The sequence below is a fragment of the Columba livia genome, chromosome 2 (assembly GCF_036013475.1).
Source record: "Columba livia isolate bColLiv1 breed racing homer chromosome 2, bColLiv1.pat.W.v2, whole genome shotgun sequence".
Taxonomy (NCBI): Eukaryota; Metazoa; Chordata; class Aves; order Columbiformes; family Columbidae; genus Columba; species Columba livia.
Window position 1 is genome coordinate 90,214,138 of NC_088603.1, and position 6,226 is coordinate 90,220,363.

Consider the following 6,226-nt stretch of genomic DNA (forward strand, 5'->3'; position numbering starts at 1 on the left):
CATTTTTTTCCTTTTCAATGCTTGCCTATACTATATAATTGATGTTTAATACTTACTTGTTTCTGTCCCTCTAACCCTTTTGCAGGAACAGATTTTCACAGAACAGGGAATTGGAATAGAAACGTTGCTTTTCTCCTGGATGCTGGCAGAATGACCCGTGTTGAAAAACCGACCTTAGCGACCACTGCCTGAGGGCCTCTGTTCATAAGCCAAACCTCACCAACCCTTGACTGACAAACTTGCCTCCACCTCCTGGGCTCTGTGCATGCTGGTCATCAGGAAGATTTTAAACTAAAAGCCTACACCTGGTGAATTCCAGAAGCAACTTTCAGTTGACTGATAGCTTGCTAATTTACAAGACTAAACAAACCCAAACCACACCAAAAATCCCCCAGCTGCAATGCAAACAAACTGGGAATCTGTAGGGAATCTGTAATTGGAGATGTACAAAGTATGTGTTTCATGATACTGGTAAAAAGTAACCTTAAAAACACGCTGGGAAGCGGATGTGAAGAATGCAATGAATGCAGTATTGCTGCCACTATCTTTTGTCCAATCAAATGCTCAACGGTTCTATCCTTCACGGAGTTTCTAAGCGTATTTCTCTTTACGCTCAATGAGTCTTGATAAATTTACTTCTCTGTCAGCTTAAAGTATGCTGAAATATAACCTGAGGAATGTTAAGTATTTGATAATCCAAAAATAGTAATAGTTTTCTTATATGTAATATATGTAATATAAAACAAACAAAAGAAATAAACCAAGAAATGCCAGTTTTAACTTTCTCTTACCTCATATGCTTGCAGGTGTTATTTTATGAGATCATACACTGCATCACCTGTTATAACACCTACTCCACAACATTTTCAAGGGAGAGGACCCAAGCTCCATTGGGTTGGAGGTCCTCATTGGTGGTTGAACTTCTCTCATTAAGCTTGACTGCTATGCAAGAATAGAGGTAAGATTCAGAGCATGGAAGAGGGGATATATATGAATGAATGCTCCCACGCAGAGGAGGTCAAATTGAAAGAGGCTTCTAGCACACCATTACCTGCTCCTAGCAGCGCGTTTTCTAACAACTCTTTCACTCAAAGTGCACGACTCCTCCATGACATCTTGTGTAGCTATGCTTTTGGGATTTTGTGACAGGCTTCCCGCATAGCCCTAAGACTGGACATTGGTTTGCCTCATCAAAAACCACAGGGAGGCTTTCAGTCTATAAAGCTGGATTTTATTTGAATATAAACTAAGATATAACTCAAAATGCAGGAACACACTTCTGCAGGGCAAGGCAGTAAAATAAAAAAGGGGTTTAAAATAAGCTACCTTCATACTTCCTGCTTATGTGTCAGGAGATTTGTAGAATGAATCCTTTCTCTCAGACTTGTGATATGTCTAGCAGTTTTTTAAAAAAGAATAAACACAATTCAGGTCTCCAGGAAAATATCTTATCCATCATCTTTAAGGTATAGTTTTGTGTTTACTTGCAGCTTAGAAGCCACTTCGTCTCTGCTTATGCTACAGGTGCCTGACCTGCTTATCAAAAGTTGGGGTTTGACTCCTGTCCTTTTCTCACAAAGGCTCCTTGAGCTTTGTATGATCAGTTAAACTTGGAGGTGCAATCTTCTGTATTCCTTTTGACTAAAAGCACAGCAGTCTGTGCAAAGCAGTTAGATCTTCTTCCTCACTGCCTGGGCACCCTTTTTTAACAAGGCGTAACTTGTGATTTTTTTTCCTTATACATAAAGAAAAATTGTCTGATTTGAAACTCTGGCTTAAATGATTCTGGGCAGAAAAAAAGAAGGAAAAATCTGGAAAGTCTGTTGGAAAATGGTTTGTTCAGGTTTTGTCTGAACAGGTGTATACAATCTTTTAAACAAAAAAGTTATAAGCTATTGTTGGAAAGTAAAAATGTGAGAAAGCAAGATGTGCGGTTCCAGCCACCTGGATGACAAAAGAAGATCAATACTAACATGACCATCTGGATGGTCAAAGAAATAATACTAACATAATCAGATCATAATAAAATATAAAGGGCTTTGGACAGATTGTGTAGAAGTATGTTTCTCATAATTGTAAAGAGTTATAGCCCAGACTTGTGAGAATGGTACCTTGGGCCGGATAACCGCCCCCAAGTGCATGGGATGTGTGGATGTCTTTGGGCCTGGTCTGTGAATGAGTGGAGAAACAATTGAGACAAACATCACGTGAGTTTAGTGTGTTTTGAATAACAATTAGTGGAAAAACATCCTATGTAAGCATCCATCTTAGTCCAGGCCCATACCTGTAAATCCTATAAATTGTCAATGGTGAATAAAGAAAGCGATCTAGGTCAGCTCTCTGATAGGCCAGGCTCTGTGTGTTTTTCCAGAACAAGTTCTCTGTCTCTGCATGAATCTCTGTCTGGGTCCCGGTATGCGTCATTCCTAATCACCGCAAGCTATCACCCCAAAATGTATTTGTGTGGTCTTGTCTGCTAAGCAGACTGAATAAAAGTGGCATTTATCTTTAGTGAACAGGAGGTACACTCAGTATTTGTATTAGCAAAGAGAAATTCTTCATTTAGACTTGTTTTTCCCTGGTGTCCTGCATTCTGTAACTTGTTTAGGGCAAACCTTTCTAATTTGATGAGTAAGCCCATGCTAATATCCTAACTAGCTAGCTGAATAAAATATACACAAATGCAGTAGTGTGCCTAGTTGCAAAGGTATTGTGCCATTCTGCATTATCCCTGTAAAATACAGAGTAGAACCAAAACAAGGCTCTTGCCAGTGTTGTCTGTTACTTTTGTACCATGCAGAGTCTCCGGTGGCAGATAGAGCTTGACCCATATATACAATAGTCATTTCTACTATGACAAATATGGCTATGGATAAATGCTATATTTTAGAACAAAATCCAACTTTAGGACCAGTTTTGACATAGCAGCACAGCTGCAATCATGAATTGAACTTTCCGATATCCTCGGTGTGTTCTGTGGAAGTGATTACTTTGGGTTGTTATTTAATCTCAGGAGGTGTTTTTTCTCCCAGCTCCAAAGTGTGTCTTTTGTGTTTGTTCCTGTCCCCCCATCTCTGCAAGGATGAAGTGTGCCTTTCAGACAATTGAAGATGAAATGCAAAACAAAAGAAAGAATTAGAAAAGAAAGAGGATCTTTGATAATGCCTTTGGTGGAAATAATATTGCCTTTGACATTGTTTCTTTGAGTCATTGTTTTAGGCAATGTCCTGGCTCGTCTTTCATGAGTAAACCCTCCTCTACTATTATTAACAGTGGTTTTCTTTCTCGCTGAAAAGTATTTTGGCACCAAAAGATTCTGCATTACAACAGCAAAACATTTACAAAAGAAAGGTATCTGAATATTGTTCTATACCCAATCACATATATGAGATACCTGATGAGTGCAAGAGTTACTTCTCCCTGCAATAGTGTTCTCATGTCCTTTGTTTCACAAGCAGCAACGCTGAGCCAGTAACACACTGAAAAATGCTATTGGCTTTGTTTTCTGCCATTTAATTTCCTGTTGTTGAGACTACAATCAGAAGATCTTGCAAGCAAAATGGTGCCCTGCAAACCGTGAATTGGGAATGGAGTTCTCATGCTGTGGCGTTTTGTTTGTTTGTTTGTATTTGGGGTTTTATTTGTTTATTTTTGCTGTTGTTTGTTTGTTTTTCCCCAAAATCCATCATGTGTTTTGGATAAAAATGTTGATATCAGCTTTATTAGATGGAAGTAAAGGGAAACAAATAGTTGGAATACAGTTGTACAATCTGCTTAGTGGAGTAACAAAATACAGATCTATAAGGCTTTTAAGAAGGTGACTCAGTAGTTGTTTTGCATTTTTGTTGTCATTTTATAGAATCATAGTATCTTTTAGGTTGGAAAAGACCCTTAAGATCATCGAGTCCATTTAAAAAATTTCTGAAATGTTCTAACAGCCAAAAACATGGAAGGGCTTTTGATCATTTGTATATATTTACCACTTCTCTTGTGCACTCTGCTTTGAATCAAACACTTCATTAGGCACCTTTAAAAAATGGCCTGCATGCATGGCTGTTGTCTCTGGGTAATAGTTACAGCCAACAGTAAGGTAAATGTAGGCTGGCTGTCACAAAGAAGGTGGCTGTTCAAAAAGTCTGTGGAGAGTCTGACCTTAATTCAAATTTATTTCTGTTTCTTTGTGGTAGGCAACATGGAAAATACCCCTCTTCAAATTAAGTATGAACTTCAGTTCTACAGAAAACCCAATTTCAATTATCCTTCAGAATTATTACAATATGCCCAGTGGATTTTCACTTGAAGGCTGGTCTTAATTTGACTGTAATAACCTTTGTCCTAAAATGCTTAATATTTTTTCTGTAATAAAAAGTGTGGAAAACACATTTTTGAAGCATGAATGCTCAAAGCTGGAAGCAAATTTTTAATTTCATGCACACTATAAAAGTTTACAAGTAGGGCTCTGGTGGCTAGTTTTGCAAATCACCTTCCTCTTAAATTGGTCAGAATCTTAAAAGTTACATCTCAATCTGAAAGTGTTAGGTGAAAGTCAGATGTATACTTTGATCTGTGTTGGACTAGTTAATATGCAAGGCAGATAATAGTTTCATTACTACTGTATGAATAAGCTGGGTGACTGAGTAATGCAGCATGAATTTCAAACTGTAACACAAATGCGTTTGAATAATTTGCAAATGATTGCGTGCTAGTCAATTTAGTTTGTAATTTTTTGGAAAAATTGATATTACTTTATTATATACTTTAGAACCTCCCATTAAGAACGGCAAGCTAAGACTTGAAAATGCAGAAAAGATACCATACTGTGGGACTCAACTTTTCTGCCCCTAGTGAATTTGTTTTACTAGCACGAAGTCAGGGATGATAGCAAGCTGAGAGGCTATGTTAAGAGGAATACTCATGTGAGGTTAATCATCTGACTTATTATAGGAAATGTATCGAATAAGAGTGTGACAGCAAGTTGCAGAGTTTGGTTGGAGTTGATCCTGCAGCCAAGACAAGTTTGGATATGCAAGGTTTTAATTTGAGACATTATTTTTTCCCACTTCAGCTCATCATGCTTTCAGGATCAAAACAGCATGAAAACTTTTGAGAGTAATGAAATAGCGATGCATGCAGACACCTGATGTGCCGAAGTCTAGCATTTATGACTTGTTGAGAAAGGAGGGAAAATCTGTAGAGCTCTATTCTTAAGTTTATTTTATATAATAAAATAGGAAAATATGCATATTTCTTCTAACAGAAGTCCAACTTCCTTTGCTCTTAGCAGTCTGGCGTTTGGAAGGGATGTGACACAGTGTGTGCCAAGGGACTCAGTGTTGCTTCCTCCAGCTTGCTGCCATTCTGCAGACATACTACCTGTCTGCTGGCCCTCACCCACGTCCTGGGTCTGCTGTTATAGCATGACTTTGTGTTGCCTGGAACTGAAAGAGGGGTGTAGCAGGAGTAAAGCAGGTGGAGAAGAGCAGCTAAATTGGTTAAGAGCTTGGAACAGCTGGATTATGAGGAAAGAACAAGAGTTTAGAGCAGAGAGGCCTGAGGACGGGCCGTGTGGCCGAGGCTCAAAAACCGCGAGGGCAAGGACAGGTGCTGAACTGCTGTTGACCGAATCCCACAGTACTACAACAAGGGACACTTGAGAGAAACTAGCAGATCAGTTCAGGATGGATAAGAGAAAATACTGTCCTCATCCAGCAGCGAGCTTCGGGAACTTGATGTGATGGGAGCATAAGGAGGCACGTTATGTTGGCAGGGTGAAACAAAAAATTGAGATAGATATTCAGATGCAGTAAGTTCCTAACTGATGGGGATAACCAGGGAGGGTACCATTTAACAAGCCTTGCTTGAAAACAAAACAAAGCAAAACAAAACAGAACTACCACCAAACAAAACCCAAACCCGCACTGTGGGTACTAGAAAAGGAAAGTGTGGAGGGTTGGACAACAGAGAGTGAGCAGCCTTGCATGCTTTCAGTGAACAGCATCTGCTGTTGCCACTGCTGGAGACCAAATACTGGGTAGGATGGACCATTGGCTTGATTTGGTAGGACATTTCTAATGTTCTCTATCTTAAATCTCCAGATTATTCGAATAAACAGGTGCATGTTAATGAATGCTTGTCCTTTACAGAAAGCTTTATTTTTCCTCTCTGTCCAAACCACTCTTTTTTTAATACACACAAGAGACTGATTGGTGTAAGATGAATGCTGCCT

General features: G+C 39.0%; 1 long non-coding RNA gene across 2 annotated transcripts in view; it reads right to left on the reverse strand.

Annotated features, from left to right (window-relative positions):
- The window catches only part of LOC110362634 (uncharacterized), a 57,442-nt gene extending 57,198 nt beyond the window's left edge, over positions 1-244 (reverse strand). For both annotated transcript variants that reach the window (XR_010470361.1, XR_010470359.1), the window contains exon 1: positions 57-244. This is a non-coding gene — a long non-coding RNA (uncharacterized LOC110362634). The remainder of the gene's footprint in view (positions 1-56) is intronic.
- Between the last annotated feature and the right edge of the window lie 5,982 nt (positions 245-6,226).